General features: G+C 41.8%; 1 pseudogene; it reads right to left on the bottom strand.

The window, feature by feature from the left end:
* Positions 1-18,693: 18,693 nt before the first annotated feature.
* LOC147022733 (uncharacterized) lies at positions 18,694-20,014 on the bottom strand (annotated as a pseudogene).
* Positions 20,015-20,920: the final 906 nt, after the last annotated feature.

Below are 20,920 nucleotides of genomic sequence, written 5' to 3'. Positions count from 1 at the left end.
AGATCCAGCCTGTCATTGGGATACAGCACGTAAACTGTTCAGTCCTGCAGAGGGATGCGCTCTCCTGTGTGCTGTTCTCGTTTCGACAAGTTGTCCCACTCATGCCCCACTCTCAGTCCAATACCTTTTATCCTCTGTGATGAGCTTATACATTACAAACAAAAAAGTTCAATGAGACCTCTGTGTACGATAGTGAAACCGAAGGTTAAGTGAAGAATTTGACTGTCGTGCTGTGACTTGACAATTGAACACTGAAAAATGAAAGTGACCTTATATTCTCACCCGTGACTCAAATTCGTCCTTTTCACCTCATTTTTTTCGCATTATTCTACTTTTCAAAATGTGAAATTATTTTCCAAAAAAAAATGAATTCCTTCTGCTTGTTATTCCTTTCCTTCGCTCATTCTTTTATATGCAGACGATCCAGATTCCATATCCACCATTGTAAGAGTCCAGACTTTTTGAGGTGGAATGGAACTCAACAAGAGGGTTCATGCATTTCCTGTCCAGTAACTTTCTCCATCCATCCATCTATTGGGACCATACTCTGTGCAGAGCGTTGGTGCTACCGAAGCAATCTCCTTGACTGGGCACAATCCTGCACAGGTCGCCACTCCGACACAGTATACCAGCAAGCTGGCACTTATTTTGCCGACCTCGGAAGGATGACAGGTCGAGTTAACCCCACCTGGTATTAATTCAACATCTGAGTGGGATTTGAATTCAGAATCCTGGGATCCCAAGCCCACCACTCTAACCATTAAGCCAACACCATGCACAGTAACTTCAAGCGGTAACCAAAAATGCAAGGAATTAGCAAGTTTGTCCTGAATCTTTTCTTTTTTTGGTGCCCATGCTTTGTCTGTCTGTTTTGAACTGCCAAGCAGTGCTTGCTTGCTCTGTCCAGGACGTTGCTGTGATAACACCTAACCTCAGGTGGGTAGAGTTCGTAAACTTCGACAATGTCCGTGTATTTTTGAAAGACAGCCACCATATCCAAATTGAAATTGATTCTCAAGTTAAGCAGGCTAAATTAATTAACACGACTTGTAATTCCTTTGTAACATATGTCATTTCTCTTGGGAGGAACAGAAATGGATCATTTGGATAGCTTGGCAATGTCGTCATGCTACACTGTGATTCACGTCCGTGTTCTAACATTAATTTCTGTAATATTTCATAATTTATTTGCTTTTCATGCGAACCATGTCCAACACCATAAAAAGTAAACAAATAAAATTAAATGCAAATGAAATTTCTCTCGCTACATTGCTGTTGCATATCGTTAAAGAGAATTGAAGTCCATGTAGTAATTCAAACAATTTAGATAATTTAAGGTTTAATATATTTTTTAACACTTCACCCAATTATTTTATGGAATGAAATTGTTTCAAAAGTATCTGAGATGGATCTGATACCCATCGATGAGAAATGTCCTCATGATAAAGCATCATATTTGGTGGAGGTGATGACATTGGAGGTAATGTTATAATACAGGTGAGCGGTTCACTGGATGTGGGACCATCATGCTCATTTGCTTGTTTGATAGAGCCCTGTGCAAAAGACTTCTGGGAATGCTGCAAGCTTTCAGTTTGTTTGCTTCCTGTTGACGGGGCATGCACCATCATCATATGCAGTTATCGTAGTTGTTCGTATGCAGTACAAGGCTGCGGGGTAGCATCATTGGCTGAGGACATGGCTGCGCCACTGATGCAATGCCCTCTGCTGGTTAGGGCAGGAATTTGGATTTTTTTCAGGGTGCCGGCAATAGCTTGCCTACTCCGCGAAGGACACCATGCAATATTTATTGTCCACCAGCTAATGCTGGCAGACAGGACATCCATTTAATGTTCCATCCGAGGAGTGGAACACACATTGATGAATCACCCTGCCTGTGGAACGCCGGGATGACAGTTTATAGCTGGGTTGGGATTGAAACCCAACTTCAGTTTGAAACTGGTCCATCTATCCTCACCTTACTCAACTATATCATACTGTTTGAAACTGGTCCATCTATCCTCACCTTACTCAACTATATCATACTGTTTGAAACTGGTCCATCTATCCTCACCTTACTCAACTATATCATACTGTTTGAAACTGGTCCATCTATCCTCACCTTACTCAACTATATCATACTGTTTGAAACTGGTCCATCTATCCTCACCTTACTCAACTATATCATACTGTTTGAAACTGGTCCATCTATCCTCACATTACTCAACTATATCATACTGTTTGAAACTGGTCCATCTATCCTCACATTACTCAACTATATCATACTGTTTGAAACTGGTCCATCTATCCTCACATTACTCAACTATATCATACTGTTTGAAACTGGTCCATCTATCCTCGCATTACTCAACTATATCATACCGTTTGAAACTGGTCCATCTATCCTCACATTACTCAACTATATCATACTGTTTGAAACTGGTCCATCTATCCTCACATTACTCAACTATATCATACTGTTTGAAACTGGTCCATCTATTCTCACATTACTCAACTATATCATACTGTTTGAAACTGGTCCATCTATCCTCGCATTACTCAACGATATCATACCGTTTGAAACTGGTCCATCTATCCTCACCTTACTCAACTATATCATACTGTTTGAAACTGGTCCATCTATCCTCACCTTACTCAACTATATCATACTGTTTGAAACTGGTCCATCTATCCTCACATTACTCAACTATATCATACTGTTTGAAACTGGTCCATCTATCCTCACATTACTCAACTATATCATACTGTTTGAAACTGGTCCATCTATTCTCACATTACTCAACTATATCATATTGTTTGAAACCGGCTCATCTATCCTCACATTACTCAACTATATCATACTGTTTGAAACTGGTCCATCTATCCTCACATTACTCAACTATATCATACTGTTTGAAACTGGTCCATCTATCCTCACCTTACTCAACTATATCATACTGTTTGAAACTGGTCCATCTATCCTAACATTACTCAACTATATCATACTGTTTGAAACTGGTCCATCTATCCTCACATTACTCAACTATATCATACTGTTTGAAACTGGTCCATCTATTCTCACATTACTCAACTATATCATATTGTTTGAAACCGGCTCATCTATCCTCACATTACTCAACTATATCATACTGTTTGAAACTGGTCCATCTATCCTCACATTACTCAACTATATCATACTGTTTGAAACTGGTCCATCTATACTCACATTACTCAACTATATCATACTGTTTGAAACTGGTCCATCTATCCTCACATTACTCAACTATATCATACTGTTTGAAACTGGTCCATCTATCCTCGCATTACTCAACGATATCATACCGTTTGAAACTGGTCCATCTATCCTCACCTTACTCAACTATATCATACTGTTTGAAACTGGTCCATCTATCCTCACATTACTCAACTATATCATACTGTTTGAAACTGGTCCATCTATTCTCACATTACTCAACTATATCATATTGTTTGAAACTGGCTCATCTATCCTCACATTACTCAACTATATCATACTGTTTGAAACTGGTCCATCTATCCTCACATTACTCAACTATATCATACTGTTTGAAACTGGTCCATCTATCCTCACCTTACTCAACTATATCATACTGTTTGAAACTGGTCCATCTATCCTCACATTACTCAACTATATCATACTGTTTGAAACTGGTCCATCTATCCTCACATTACTCAACTATATCATACTGTTTGAAACTGGTCCATCTATCCTCACCTTACTCAACTATATCATACTGTTTGAAACTGGTCCATCTATCCTCACATTACTCAACTATATCATACTGTTTGAAACTGGTCCATCTATCCTCACATTACTCAACTATATCATACTGTTTGAAACAGGTCCATCTATCCTCACATTACTCAATGATATTATACTGTTTGAAAAAGGCCCATCTATCCTCACATTACTCAACTATATCATACTGTTTGAAACTGGTCCATCTATCCTCACATTACTCAACTATATCATACTGTTTGAAACTGGTCCATCTATCCTCGCATTACTCAACGATATCATACCGTTTGAAACTGGTCCATCTATCCTCACCTTACTCAACTATATCATACTGTTTGAAACTGGTCCATCTATCCTCACATTACTCAACTATATCATACTGTTTGAAACTGGTCCATCTATCCTCACATTACTCAACTATATCATACTGTTTGAAACTGGTCCATCTATTCTCACATTACTCAACTATATCATATTGTTTGAAACCGGCTCATCTATCCTCACATTACTCAACTATATCATACTGTTTGAAACTGGTCCATCTATCCTCACATTACTCAACTATATCATACTGTTTGAAACTGGTCCATCTATCCTCACCTTACTCAACTATATCATACTGTTTGAAACTGGTCCATCTATCCTCACATTACTCAACTATATCATACTGTTTGAAACCGGCTCATCTATCCTCACCTTACTCAACTATATCATACTGTTTGAAACTGGTCCATCTATCCTCACATTACTCAACTATATCATACTGTTTGAAACAGGTCCATCTATCCTCACATTACTCAACTATATCATACTGTTTGAAACTGGTCCATCTATCCTCACATTACTCAACTATATCATACTGTTTGAAACTGGTCCATCTATACTCACATTACTCAACTATATCATACTGTTTGAAACTGGTCCATCTATTCTCACATTACTCAACTATATCATACTGTTTGAAACTGGTCCATCTATCCTCGCATTACTCAACGATATCATACCGTTTGAAACTGGTCCATCTATCCTCACCTTACTCAACTATATCATACTGTTTGAAACTGTTCCATCTATCCTCACATTACTCAACTATATCATACTGTTTGAAACTGGTCCATCAATCCTCACATTACTCAACTATATCATACTGTTTGAAACTGGTCCATCTATTCTCACATTACTCAACTATATCATATTGTTTGAAACTGGCTCATCTATCCTCACATTACTCAACTATATCATACTGTTTGAAACTGGTCCATCTATCCTCACATTACTCAACTATATCATACTGTTTGAAACTGGTCCATCTATCCTCACATTACTCAACTATATCATACTGTTTGAAACTGGTCCATCTATCCTCACATTACTCAACTATATCATACTGTTTGAAACTGGTCCATCTATCCTCACCTTACTCAACTATATCATACTGTTTGAAACTGGTCCATCTATCCTCACATTACTCAACTATATCATACTGTTTGAAACTGGTCCATCTATCCTCACATTACTCAACTATATCATACTGTTTGAAACAGGTCCATCTATCCTCACATTACTCAATGATATTATACTGTTTGAAAAAGGCCCATCTATCCTCACATTACTCAACTATATCATACTGTTTGAAACTGGTCCATCTATCCTCACATTACTCAACTATATCATACTGTTTGAAACTGGTCCATCTATCCTCGCATTACTCAACGATATCATACCGTTTGAAACTGGTCCATCTATCCTCACCTTACTCAACTATATCATACTGTTTGAAACTGGTCCATCTATCCTCACATTACTCAACTATATCATACTGTTTGAAACTGGTCCATCTATCCTCACATTACTCAACTATATCATACTGTTTGAAACAGGTCCATCTATCCTCACATTACTCAACTATATCATACTGTTTTTTTTTTTTTTTTTTTTTTTTTTTTTTTTTTTGTATACCTTGGTCGAGGCTCGTATGAGAGCTAACACACAACTCACAGCAAGGAGGCATGAGACAAAAGGGGCGGGAGTGGAAGGGACAAATCATTGGGGAACAGACACAGGTGAACTGTGGAAGGGAGAGGGATGGGGATGGGACGGGGAACATGGCGAGGGGAAGATGGACATTAAAGGGACTTTCAGGAAGGAAAGCAGGAGAATTGAGGGAAGTGGGCTTGGGTGGATTATCGGGGGTAGAAAAGATCGAGGATTTGGATGGGGGAAGATAAGAGGTGGTGGTGAACAGCTGTTTTGAAAGCCTGGAGGGAAGAATGGGAAAGAATAGAGTGAGGAAGTTTATTCCAAAGGCGGGAAAAAGAGGAATGAAAGAGTGAAGATGAGCAGTGATTCGTGATTTTGGTAGTTTTACCAGAAGGGGGTTGTTGGCGGACCTTGAGCGCCCTGTGGAAATGTGGTGGGGACAAATCGCAGAGAGAGCAGGGGGGGCAAGGCTGGAGAGGAGTCGGTAGAAGACAGAAAGACCACCGACCAACCTGCGGTGATTGAGTAAGAGGCCCAAAGACTCAGCTTCATTGCGGGAGATGCCAATGATCTTAAAAGCCCTGGTTTCGACAGCGTGAAGTCGAGAAAGGTGGGAGGCAGGAGCACCAGCCCAGAGGGGAGAGCAGTACTCCATCAGGCTACGGACAAAAGCTTTGTAAGTGGTCAGGAGCTCAAGAGGGCCGAGGAAGGACTTTGCACGACGGAGGATTCCCAGTCGGCGACTGGCTTTTGAGGCAAGGTTGGAAATGTGACTTTCCCAGGAAAGGTCATGGCAGATAGTGAGACCCAGAAGCTTGAAAGAAAAGACTTCTTCCAGAGGATTGTTGAGAAAGTGGATGGGCGGTTTTGTAAACGGTCCTTTCGAAGAGACATAGTGAGAGTGTGAGATTTGTCTGGATTGAAAGACATGTTCCACGTGTTGGACCAGTTTGTGATTTTATCCAGATCTGCAGTGAGCGAAGAAGCTGCTGCTTGCCGGTCTGAGGGATGACAGATGGTACGGCAGAGGGTGGAGTCATCGGCAAAGAGAAATAGAGGATTTTCCAGAGAGTCCGAGAGATCATTGATGAAAACCAGAAAAAGAACAGGGCCCAGAACGCTACCTTGAGGAACTCCAGCCTGCACAGGAAGAGGGGATGAAAGAACTCCATTTAGGGCCACACGTTGACTGCGACAGGAGAGGAAGTCTGCGAGCCATGAGTGGAGATGGCCTTGAATACCATGGGAAGAGAGTTTGGTGAGTAGGGCAGGGTGCCAGACTGTGTCAAAAGCACGTGATATGTCCAGGGATACGACTCGGATTTCCTGTCTGGCATTGAGGACCTCCATCCATTGATGGGAGAGCAGTAGCAGCATATCTAGGGTAGAGTGACCTGGTCTGAAACCAAATTGATGATTGGAAATCAAGCCATTGGAGAAGAGGAAGGATTTCATATCTGAAGCGATGATGGATTCCATAACCTTGCTGATGATTGGGAGAAGGCTGATTGGTCTATAGTTACAGGGATCTGTTTTTGCACCTTTTTTATGCAGGGCAGTGATGTTAGCAGATTTCCAAGCAGATGGCAGATGACCTTGGGAAAATGAGAGGGTGAATAGAACAGAGAGAGGGTGAGCAAGAGCAGAAGAGCAGGCTTTGAGGACACGTGGGCTGATGCCGTCTGGACCGGTTGCAGAATCTGACTCGAGGTTTGAAAGCAAGCTCTCGGGTTTCCGGTTCCGGTTTTGAGCGGCAAGAGGTCTCCTTCGGGGCTCCCTGCTGACATTCTCAAAGTTAAGTTCCGGTTGTTATTTGTCCCGTTTTAACTGTTTAATTTTCTCACCTACATGTTAATGTGTGTTCCTAGTTCGGTTTTGTTTCAAAAATCGTGCTATTTTGTCAGTATTTATGTCGACGTTCTTACCTGGTGTTTGAGGCCTAGTCCTAGGCTTGAGGCCTACCGGTTCCACTTGGTGTTCGATGGTTTTTTTTTGTTTGTTTGTTTGTTTTTTCTCCCCATTACCTTCAATTTCTATCCTCCCCATTACCTTCAATTTTCATCCTCCCCACTTTCCAAACATCCCCCATTCTCCCAACTAATCTCTTTCTTATCTCAAAAAAAAAAAAAAAAAATATATATATATATATATATATATATATATATATATATATATATATATATATACCCAACAACAACAACAACAACAACACGCTCACCTTCTCCCGATTCTGCTACTTCTTCTTCCTCTTAACTTCCTCCTCGTCTTCCTCGATTTCTTTTTTTTTTTTTTTTACATTTCCATGACCTAATCTGTGGAACACACTCATATATTAATATTAACAAAAAAACGATCTTATAATGCTTCATCTTGCTCTCTCACACATGTGGTGCTCTTTACTGTTTCGCAATGCACTACTCTTCTGCTATTTTAACAGACTGCTCTCATTTCGACCTCTCCTTCATTCCTTGCCTAAAAATCCAACTATTACAGAGCTTCTTCTCTCCATGCTCTGAATTCGCCTTCATTGCATCCATCAAGAATTGTGTTAAATCGCATCTCTGACCTAAAACTTTTAAAAACCACAGTTTGCCATGGATGCTCGCTTTCCATCAACCATTCTTTTTTCCAACTTCAGTGCCAACTCACCCCCCTCACCCCTCACTCTCACTCTCAAAGCAACCATCCCACTCTTCTCCCTCCAAGCCTCCCTCTCACCTCTTTCAAAAATTCCCCCCTCACCTTTCTCCCACCTTTCATCCCCCTCACTCTTCCTTCTCTAAGTTGCCCCCCCTCTCATCCACCAACCTGCCTCCCTCCACTGCCCTCTCTCACCTCCATCTCATCACTCCACCTCCTCAAATACTCAACTGCCATCTTCCTTGTCTCTTGTCCCCCTCTCTCCCAGCACCACAGAGCCTTTTCTCCTCCTCATTCGGCCCCCTCCCCTCGCTATTCTGCAATACCCCACACTCCTTCAGCAACCCTCCTTACCTCCCCCTCGTCCCTCGTCCTACCCTCCCCGCCCCCTCCACCTCCTGCACCCAAAGCCTCCTCCCCTACCTCTTCATTAAAAGTGTGGACCTCAAATATCCGGGGCCTTCGCTCAAACCTTTCAGATCTTTCCATGCAGGTTGCCACTGACAAACCAGACATTATCTGCCTAACAGAAACTTTCCTCTCCCAAGACGTGTCTGACTCCCAAGTATCTCTCCCTGGTTACTCCCTCTTACGGTATGACAGACCTGAGCCTCGTCCTGGTGGAGGTGTTGCTCTCTTCATCAAAGACTCTATTCCTCACTCTCCTGCACTGCTCTCACTCCCCCACACCCCCAGGAATACCTCTGGCTTCGGCTTCCCCTCCACTCCCACCTCATGTTTATATGTGTACTGTACCGTCCACCGAACAGTGATGACTCCATCTACACCTCACTCTCCGAAAACATGGACCATCTTCTATCTTCTCATCCAAACTCTCTCTTCCTCTTATGTGGCGACTTCAATTGTCAACACGCCAGTTGGCTAGGTGTGGGTACCTCTCTCACCTGCCATGGGACATCAGCAAAAGCTTTCTGTGACTCATTGGGACTGACTCAATCGGTCAACTTCCCGACCCGGATCTCAACCAATGGTACTCCATCTCTTCTGGATCTGATTTTGACAAATTTCCCTGACAATATCTGCTGCTCTTCCTTCGCTCCAATTGGTTCTTCTGACCACGTCCTTGTTAAAGTGGACATCTCTCTGGCTGTTATCAGAGAACCACCTCACCGCCGTCGAGTCTGGCATTTCACTCAAGCCGACTGGCAGGGTCTCCGAGCAGCCATCAAACTTAGAGACTGGTCTCCTATCACTACTTTCTCAAACATCAACTCATCCTGGGAATTCTTTCAAAGAAACTTGCTCTCCCTCATGCACAGATTTATCCCCTCTCGTGTTCAGTTGTCTTACCCTTCCTCCCGCCCTTGGTTTACTGAAGCTTGTGGCGAGGCAGTTGTCCTGAAACAACTTGCCTTTGCCTCATGTAAAGCAAACCCAACTGAGGGCAATCTCAGTTCTTTCCACAAAGCTCGTAAAAAGTGTGTAGCTACCCTCAGGAGAGCCAGAAAACAACATCTTTCTCATCTCAAGTCTGAACTCTCAAACCTGTCTCCCTCCTCAAAATCCTGGTGGCGTTTAATCAAATCTGTTTCTGGTGTATGTTCCCCCTCCATCCCCTCCCTTACCTCAAATGGCCGCACTGCTGATTCCACACGTGATAAAGCTGAATGTCTAAACTCGGTGTTTGCAGCTAAATCTTGTGTCCCAAACCCATCACTATCTCTACCCACTTTACCCAGTCGCACCCAACTGTCCCTGGACTCTGTGTCCTTTTCTCCTGACAAGGTGGAGAGCTTGCTTTCAAACCTCGAGTCAGATTCTGCAACCGGTCCAGACGGCATCAGCCCACGTGTCCTCAAAGCCTGCTCTTCTGCTCTTGCTCACCCTCTCTCTGTTCTATTCACCCTCTCATTTGCCCAAGGTCATCTGCCATCTGCTTGGAAATCTGCTAACATCACTGCCCTGCATAAAAAGGTGCAAAAACAGATCCCTGTAACTATAGACCAATCAGCCTTCTCCCAATCATCAGCAAGGTTATGGAATCCATCATCGCTTCAGACATGAAATCCTTCCTCTTCTCCAATGGCTTGATTTCCAATCATCAATTTGGTTTCAGACCAGGTCACTCTACCCTAGATATGCTGCTACTGCTCTCCCATCAATGGATGGAGGTCCTCAATGCCAGACAGGAAATCCGAGCCGTATCCCTGGACATATCACTTGCTTTTGACACAGTCTGGCACCCTGCCCTACTCACCAAACTCTCTTCCCATGGTATTCAAGGCCATCTCCACTCATGGCTCGCAGACTTCCTCTCCTGTCGCAGTCAACGTGTGGCCCTAAATGGAGTTCTTTCATCCCCTCTTCCTGTGCAGGCTGGAGTTCCTCAAGGTAGCGTTCTGGGCCCTGTTCTTTTTCTGGTTTTCATCAATGATCTCTCGGACTCTCTGGAAAATCCTCTATTTCTCTTTGCCGATGACTCCACCCTCTGCCGTACCATCTGTCATCCCTCAGACCGGCAAGCAGCAGCTTCTTCGCTCACTGCAGATCTGGATAAAATCACAAACTGGTCCAACACGTGGAACATGTCTTTCAATCCAGACAAATCTCACACTCACTATGTCTCTTCGAAAGGACCGTTTACAAAACCCCCCCATCCACTTTCTCAACAATCCTCTGGAAGAAGTCTTTTCTTTCAAGATTCTGGGTCTCACTATCTGCCATGACCTTTCCTGGGAAAGTCACATTTCCAACCTTGCCTCAAAAGCCAGTCGCCGACTGGGAATCCTCCGTCATGCAAAGTCCTTCCTCGGCCCTCTTGAGCTCCTGACCACTTACAAAGCTTTTGTCCGTAGCCTGATGGAGTACTGCTCTCCCCTCTGGGCTGGTGCTCCTGCCTCCCACCTTTCTCGGCTTCACGCTGTCGAAAACCAGGGCTTTTAAGATCATTGGCATCTCCCGCAATGAAGCTGAGTCTTTGGGCCTCTCACTCAATCACCGCAGGTTGGTCGGTGGTCTTTCTGTCTTCTACCGACTCCTCTCCAGCCTTGCCCCCCTGCTCTCTCTGCGATTTGTCCCCACCACATTTCCACAGGGCGCTCAAGGTCCGCCAACAACCCCCTTCTGGTAAAACTACCAAAATCACGAATCACTGCTCATCTTCACTCTTTCATTCCTCTTTTTTCCCGCCTTTGGAATAAACTTCCTCACTCTATTCTTTCCCATTCTTCCCTCCAGGCTTTCAAAACAGCTGTTCACCACCACCTCTTATCTTCCCCCATCCAAATCCTCGATCTTTTCTACCCCCGATAATCCACCCAAGCCCACTTCCTTCAATTCTCCTGCTTTCCTTCCTGAAAGTCCCTTTAATGTCCATCTTCCCCTCGCCATGTTCCCCGTCCCATCCCCATCCCTCTCCCTTCCACAGTTCACCTGTGTCTGTTCCCCAATGATTTGTCCCTTCCACTCCCGCCCCTTTTGTCTCATGCCTCCTTGCTGTGAGTTGTGTGTTGGCTCTCATACGAGCCTCGACCAAGGTATACAAAAAAAAAAAAAAAAAAACAGTATGATATAGTTGATTAATGTGAGGATAGATGGACCTGTTTCAAACAGTATGATATAGTTGAGTAATGTGAGGATAGATGGACCAGTTTCAAACAGTATGATATAGTTGAGTAATGTGAGGATAGATGGACCAGTTTCAAACGGTATGATATCGTTGAGTAATGCGAGGATAGATGGACCAGTTTCAAACAGTATGATATAGTTGAGTAATGTGAGGATAGATGGACCAGTTTCAAACAGTATGATATAGTTGAGTAATGTGAGGATAGATGGGCCTTTTTCAAACAGTATAATATCATTGAGTAATGTGAGGATAGATGGACCTGTTTCAAACAGTATGATATAGTTGAGTAATGTGAGGATAGATGGACCAGTTTCAAACAGTATGATATAGTTGAGTAAGGTGAGGATAGATGGACCAGTTTCAAACAGTATGATATAGTTGAGTAATGTGAGGATAGATGGACCAGTTTCAAACAGTATGATATAGTTGAGTAATGTGAGGATAGATGGACCAGTTTCAAACAGTATGATATAGTTGAGTAAGGTGAGGATAGATGGACCAGTTTCAAACAGTATGATATAGTTGAGTAATGTGAGGATAGATGGACCAGTTTCAAACAGTATGATATAGTTGAGTAATGTGAGGATAGATGGACCAGTTTCAAACAGTATGATATAGTTGAGTAATGTGAGGATAGATGGACCTGTTTTAAACAGTATGATATAGTTGAGTAATGTGAGGATAGATGGACCAGTTTCAAACAGTATGATATAGTTGAGTAATGTGAGGATAGATGGACCTGTTTTAAACAGTATGATATAGTTGAGTAATGTGAGGATAGATGGACCAGTTTCAAACAGTATGATATAGTTGAGTAATGTGAGGATAGATGGACCTGTTTTAAACAATATGATATCGTTGAGTAAGGTGAGGATAGATGGACCAGTTTCAAACAGTATGATATAGTTGAGTAATGTGAGGATAGATGGACCAGTTTCAAACAGTATGATATAGTTGAGTAATGTGAGGATAGATGGACCTGTTTTAAACAATATGATATCGTTGAGTAAGGTGAGGATAGATGGACCAGTTTCAAACAGTATGATATAGTTGAGTAATGTGAGGATAGATGGACCAGTTTCAAACAGTATGATATAGTTGAGTAATGTGAGGATAGATGGACCAGTTTCAAACAGTATGATATAGTTGAGTAAGGTGAGGATAGATGGACCAGTTTCAAACAGTATGATATAGTTGAGTAATGTGAGGATAGATGGACCAGTTTCAAACAGTATGATATCGTTGAGTAATGTGAGGATAGATGGACCAGTTTCAAACAGTATGATATAGTTGAGTAATGTGAGGATAGATGGACCTGTTTTAAACAGTATGATATAGTTGAGTAATGTGAGGATAGATGGACCAGTTTCAAACAGTATGATATAGTTGAGTAATGTGAGGATAGATGGACCTGTTTTAAACAGTATGATATAGTTGAGTAATGTGAGGATAGATGGACCAGTTTCAAACAGTATGATATAGTTGAGTAATGTGAGGATAGATGGACCTGTTTTAAACAATATGATATCGTTGAGTAAGGTGAGGATAGATGGACCAGTTTCAAACAGTATGATATAGTTGAGTAATGTGAGGATAGATGGACCAGTTTCAAACAGTATGATATAGTTGAGTAATGTGAGGATAGATGGACCTGTTTTAAACAATATGATATCGTTGAGTAAGGTGAGGATAGATGGACCAGTTTCAAACAGTATGATATAGTTGAGTAATGTGAGGATAGATGGACCAGTTTCAAACAGTATGATATAGTTGAGTAATGTGAGGATAGATGAGCCGGTTTCAAACAATATGATATCGTTGAGTAAGGTGAGAATGGATGGACCGGTTTCAAACAATATGATATCGTTGAGTAAGGTGAGGATGGACGGACCAGTTTCAAATAGGATGATGTAGTTGAATAAGGTGAGGGTTGATGGGCTGGTTTTAAACTGTATGATATGTCTCATTGCACTTCCACTCTGCTTCCGCATGTCGCTCTACTTGCAACACAGGTGAGAAACGGATACGAACAAAAAAAAAAAAAACAGCTGATATTCAATAAGCTATTGACATCATTTTTAAAGGTTTAAAGTTAGTTTTAATTTATTTACTCTGGAAGCGACGGATCTTATATTTTCGTCGGCATATAAAAGGAGCCGAGATTCTCCATCCATTACTCTTTACCATCCTAAACAGTTTCTGCTGTCGTACAATAATACAAATGGTAATTTTGGAAAGGTAATAATCCATTTACTTGGAACAAAATTCATTGCTTTAATCACATTTACCTGTTATAAGAGCCCATGTTTCAGGTATTGAGGAAGTAGAAGCGGGACCTCAACCTTCAATGGAGCGGTTTATTATTGTACGACAGCAGGTACTCGTTACAAGGACATGGGAGCAGTTCACAAAAGAAAATGTAGTAATACTTCTCAAAGCTGGAGAAAAATATCCCTTCACAGTTTGTGTGCTCTTTCCATGTATAAAAATACACGTAATTTGAGCGCACAAACAACCACAGCCGTGACAGCAACAATTGCGTGTTATAAAATATCCTTTTTGTGAGTTTTACTTCATTTTACATCCTCCTTGACACAGAGGTACACGTGCAGTATACGTTTTTGAAGTACAATATGCTGTCTTTTAATTAAACCTGTCAAGCCTGATGTTGGCTTCACGGTTAAGGTGGCTGGCTCAATATCTTGTAAGGGTCTTGAATTTGAACCCCTGCCGCCCGTTAAATAACATTAGTTGGGTTGATTCGGCCTGCCATCTTTCTGAGGTCGACAAAATAAGTACCAGCTTATTGGAAACAGGGGGTACTGCATCAGTAGCACAGCTACGCTCCCAGCAATGATGGAACCAGCAGACAGGTTGGCGACAAAATTTTGAAGATCGAATCCCTTCGACGAAGCGACGGCTTCTGGCTAAGCACGCCGAGTAGCCTAGTAGTAAAAATGGAAGTGTTGTGTCATTTTTTTTTATGGAACAACTGAATAACATGAAACCAATTTCCTTTTCCTCAGGATATCAAATCGTTGAATGATTTAAAAAAAAAATTTATCACTAAATGTCTCTCTCTACAACTGCTATTTAATGGCATCAAGTTATGCCATAACACCGATAAGAGGAGATCATCCCTTGATCTTTTGAGCAGCGCTTGCTTCTGTTAGCCGAATGCCCTGCTCAGAGCTTCCCATTTGGAAAATTATCATTCGATTTAACATTTTCTTTTCTCCATTGTGAGCAGTGAAAGCAATTTAAGATTGGAAGGAATCGATCCCTTTCCCTGCCGATTCTACCTCCGTCCATGCTAAGACGTTAGTTGCGAAGTGGTAATTATGAAACTTGTCAATAGGACTGCAAGAAAGAGTTTAGTGAAAAGCCTAATTACTTCCCATGGGCTATACTCATGCTTCCTCTTAAACCAACTGATAGTGGTAATTTTTGCTTTTACACTGGTGAGCCAAAACATGGCTTTCATGGCAGCGTTTCAGTTGTCAATCATTGGGGCTGGCAAGATAGCTGAGCTAGAGGCACATTCACCTCTGAGATGTCAAGCATGGGTTTAAATCTCAACCCAGATAAAAAATGTCATCCTGGTGTTTCACAGGCAAGGTGTGCCATCATTGTGTGTGCCGTCCCTCAAAGTGACATTAGGCCAGAGGACTCGTCTGCCAGCACTGGTCTTTGGTGGATGTTGAAGATCCTGTTGTGTGTTTTGTGACAATAGAGTAATTGAGTGATCACCAGTACCCTCAACAAATCAACATAACTAACTTCTGGGAAAGCGACAGCAAACCCTCCACCTTAAACCTTCCCAAGAGACTGTTTCTGGAGTACCAACGCTCCATCAAGAGTCTGGTTTATTGATGATGATGATGGATAATGATGACGATCAAGTCAAATGTCGTCTGCATGCTTCTTATTTGTTTTTGGTGATCTCAAAATCAGCTTTTTCTCGAAGGAGCAATTTAACTCCTCCCAGCTCCATAGAATACTCCCCACAATGTTTGATTTAAGGCAAAAAAAAAAAGAATTAATGCTGATCTACTGTATGTAAGGCCTCTTGGATGAACTTGTACGTAGAGGACAGAAATTGTGAGACAATGAACAAATATTTAGTATGTGGGATTTTAATTTGGGTTTTCTGCACCATGAGTTAGGGGTTCAGATGTGAACACGAACAAATAATAAAAATAGGACCGTATTCTCAAGCTCACCTGGATCAGGAGCAACAGCCACTCAAACCCCCCACAGGCCCCCCTAGACTCTGTTTTTTTTTTTCTTTTAATACCGTGAACAAACTTTGGTGCCTCATGGGTGATGGAAATTGTGGTCAAGTTTCATCGAAATTGTATGTGTGGTTTCGGACAAGAGATCAAATACCTATTTTGGGGGGCTCAAACCCCCTGCAGCCCCGCTGAGAGCCTGTTTTTTAATGCTGTGAACAATCTTTGGTGCATCATGGGTGATGGAAGTTGTGGTCAAGTTTCATCAAAATTGTACGTGTGGTTTTGGACAAGAGATCAAATACCTATTTTGGGGTGCTCAAACCCCCTGCAGCCCCGCTGAGAGCCTGTTTTTTTAATGCCGTTAACAAACTTTGGTACATCACGAGTGATGAAGGTTGTGGTCAGATTTCATCAAAATCGTATGTGTAAGTTTCAGAGAAGAGAGTAAATAGTTTTTGGGTTGGAGGGGGGGGTCAAACCCCCTGGAGACCCCCATACTCCCTGATTATTATTATTTTTAATATTGTGAACAAACTTTGGTACATCATGAGTGATGAAGGTTGTTATCAGGTTTCATCAAAATCATGTGTGTAGTTTTGGAGACGAGAGCAAATACCTATTTGGGGGGGGGGGGTGAGAGATCAAACACCTTCCCCCCTTAGATCCCCCTATTGGGCACAGATTTTGATGCGGTCAATACACCTTTGTTAAGCATCAAATTTGAAGCTTGTGGCCAAGTTTCAACGAAACCGTCCGTGTGTGTGTGTTTTAAGTGATAATGACTGAAGTGTTTACTCACTCACTCACTGACGGACTGACTGACTCACCTGCGGACACTGCTCGATCGCATAAGCTCTCTGGACTAACATCCAAGTGAACTTAAAATTAATAATAATTTTTCTTGTATATAATTTTTTGTTGAGCAGTGCATAAAGTGTATACATTTACCTACTTGCAAAAACGTTATGATATAATAAATTATCATGTGAATCAGGAATAAACCCAAGTGGACCATCAACATTCTTAAATAAATTCGCAAAAGCTTCTCACTCTCACCGTCACCTCAAAACCCCATCCTGTGACAACATGAGTGGACTATGGTCTGATCAACGGAACATGTCCTTCAATCCTGGAAAATCTCAGTCTCACTCTGTCACTCCGAAAGGGTGGTCAAAATATCCCACCTAACTATTTCCTTGGTGATCCACTGTCAGAGGTTCAGTCTCCTCAAGTTATTGGCCTCACCATCAGCCATAACCTTTCTAGTGGGGGCAGATATGTCAGAATATTGAGAGGAATTGTGGTTTTTTTTTTGGTAGAAGCACCAACATTGGTCGAGATCATGTTTAATATGGACAAAATGATTTCAGATATAGTGCCAAGCTGAATATTTCCCTGATGCCCATAAATGCGAAAAATCTTAGAAGGCCACCGCACGAAGTGCAAAAATCCATTATGTTGCATATCTTTGGCAATTTATGACATCAAAACATGAAAGAAGTCTCCTTTTCTATGTTTTCAGACACAAATAATCGAATATCACCATCATTTTATTTGAAAAGAATGCATGAAAAAAATCTTCATGGGGACGACTGTATGCTAAAATTGGCGTGTCCGATACAAAAAGTCTTTTTGTCAATAATTTCAATAATTTGCGAGTCATTATTTTGAAATGATCATGACAAATATTCCAGCCAACAATGTAAGTCTTTGTTCATTTATTATAAACATACGAGAATTGGTTCATTTTTTTCACCCTTGTATGTACGTGTCATGGGCTTTATGATGGATATAATTGATAAATTATCTCGATGTGACCTAATGTGCTTGTCTTGTTCATTTCACATGTGGGCATTTGAAAAAGGAGTTGGCCATTCCAGATGTAGCAATATCTGCTTAGGTGGGAGCATTTGTCCAGCCATTACCATCGAGGAAATCTCCAAGAGTTCTCCAGGCAGCCATCTTGATGTGAAAGCCACCAAGTACAATGATCCAGACTGCTGTACACCATATGTATGTGGCCACATCCAATGGATTGGTTTCACAATCGTGAACAGTGGCTGATCCAATGTTAGTAGCACCAGGCACCTGTCCAGGGTTCAGAAATTTGACAACGTGCCGGGCAACATTTATCAAATGATGAATCGTAGCCACAGGCTTGGAATCTTCAGGAAACAATGGCAGAAGTGATGTAATGGTGACGTCAAAGTTGCCTAGTTGCTGTGAATTTGCATGGAATTCAGCCCAGGAGATTTCATCAGTGATGCTCTGGTCTCCTTGCTTATGAGCTGCTGTGTTGGTTTTTGCCACTTGTTCTCATCTTCAAGGGCAGCTTTTACATGATGCTCATCACCTGTGAGAGTACCATCAATGGAACGGATGAGAGGGTCCTTGTGCCTCCCCATCACAGGGGTCAAATTTGTATATGACTCAGGTGTTGTGACGGGATATACTTGCTCGAGGGTCCAGGCTTCAGTGTAGCTCTTTTACATTCAACACCAACGGACTCTGTCATACGATTCTGAAATAGGCATACACCTGTACCGTGATACGCATCATGAGCGGTAATTGAGCTTTGGTTGTGGTCAATGCTACAGCTATGGCAAACAGATTTTTTTTCACAAGATGAGGGGACAAATAACCCCACTGGTTTCATATTGCTGAAATGCTGAAATGGTTTTATGTGTGGAGATATGAAGAACTCTATCATACGAAATTGATTAGCTTAAATGTTACAAGTCACATTTGTGTGTATGCCCATGAATCATCAGGACAAGGTATATCGGTAGTGAACTCTCTCTGTCCTTACTGTGGTATGCAGTGGTGGACACGTGACATCTCACATGACTGTTAAACTGCAACAATCGGGCCTGACTTAGTGCTGCTTGCCTTGCTGTCTCTGTGTCATTGTTCTTGATATTTGTTCCAAGCTGTTATTGATCCAAGCTTGATATTTGTTCATGATCATGTCAATGACTGCAACCAGAGATGTGGGAACAGCATCTTCCTGGCAGCCTTTTGAAATAACCCATCAAATGTTGCATGTTTTACCAGTATATCTCGGCTTATGATATGTGCAGCCTTTGCTCGGCAAATAGCTTCATCATCATAGTCATCCAAGCTTGCTTCTCTCAGCAGAGATTTGATAGTATCGTCGAAAGTTATGAAGATACCTCAGCCTTGGAGACCAGGCATATTGGCAAATATACGCTCTTTTAAATCTGAGGAGTGAATTTGACTGGATGCATTTACTCCCAGCTCTCTTAGTCAGTGTACAATTGTAGAAGATCAGCCAGCTTGAAAATTGGAGACTTATCTGCCAACTTCATCTCTTCTATGTAGCCTATAAGTTCCACCAAAGCCGTGCCATGAGAAAACCCATTGGTGTTTGTTTTCTTCACCTCCCCATTCTTCTGGCTGCTAGCATTCTACAACTTTACCAGGCATTGAGAATGATATTTGGCATCTTGTGCCACTGGGTCACCAGAGCTAAATCGTGCTATCAGTTTTTGATCTTTTAGTTTCAGTGCACAATGTTTCACACGCTGAGTACATTTTGGCCTCATAGCTTCATGCAGAGGTCTACACTCCATTCCAGATTAGTGGCAAAAGAAACCTTTGTGACATTGGGGAGGTCTGTCTTTACATATCACATGTCGACGCATGTAGGGGTGATCTCCTGTCCTACTTGTAGATGCAGCAGGTCCTTCATTGTACACTTGCCAGTTGACTGGCAGAATACTTCAGGTGACAGGATGTATGTCACTGAACATGATTTCTGGACAGGATGGTCACAATGCCATCTCCTTCATCAAGCTGGCATGTGTCCACTTGTACAGGCTTTAACTTCATGGAAATTTATCAAATTTTCACCCAAATTGTCATAGCAAGCTCCAACATCTGTCCATTTATAATTTGTTGGACACTGAAGTGGTGCGGAAGAATGTTATTGACACAAGGCACACAGGGTCCAATCAATAGTATCAGGTGTGGATGTAGATGACCACAAACTCTCACGAGGAAGAAGCTTACATATCTTCTTTGCTGATGTGATGTGGGGCTACATCTGCTCAGCCATCTGCAAAGAAACAAAAAATTATATAAATCCTAAAATGAATAGCTATGCATTTTTTAGAAAAAAATGATGGTGGCAGTGGATTCCTTATGTCTGAAAACATAGAAAAGGAAACTTCATTCATGCTCTTATGTCATAAATTGCCGAAGATATGCGACAATATATTTTAGCAATTCGTGTGGTAGCCATCTTGGAATTTCCCCATTTATGGGCATCAGGGAAAATATTCAACTATATCATAAATTATTTAGTGAATATCGAACATGATCTATGCCACTCTTGGTGCTTTTACCACAAAAGCCACGAATAGCAAAGCTGGCCTTCAGAGCCAGCTACATACTGGGAATCCTCCATCAATTTAAGTCTTTCTTTGGAAAATCAGAGCTACTCACAGTCTACAAGGCCTTTGTCCTTTGCTCAGTGGAGCACTGCTATCCATTATGGGCCAGTCAATAGCCCAGGAGACTGCTTCGGCAGCACCAATGCTCTGTGCAGAATATGGTCCTAATGGATGAATGGATGGATGGGCCTTGCCCCAGCCTTTCATTTGTGTTCTGTGGAATCTAAAGCTCTGAAAATTATTTGAATCTCCTGCAATGAGAATGAAGCACAGGGTCTGTTTCTTT

Source organism: Eptatretus burgeri, chromosome 7 (assembly GCF_056783735.1).
Source record: "Eptatretus burgeri isolate ZD-2024b chromosome 7, Ebu_testis_v1, whole genome shotgun sequence".
In the NCBI taxonomy this organism is placed as follows: Eukaryota; Metazoa; Chordata; class Myxini; order Myxiniformes; family Myxinidae; genus Eptatretus; species Eptatretus burgeri.
The sequence above is the reverse complement of the archived record's forward strand: the minus strand, read 5'-3'. Positions and strand labels throughout refer to the sequence as shown.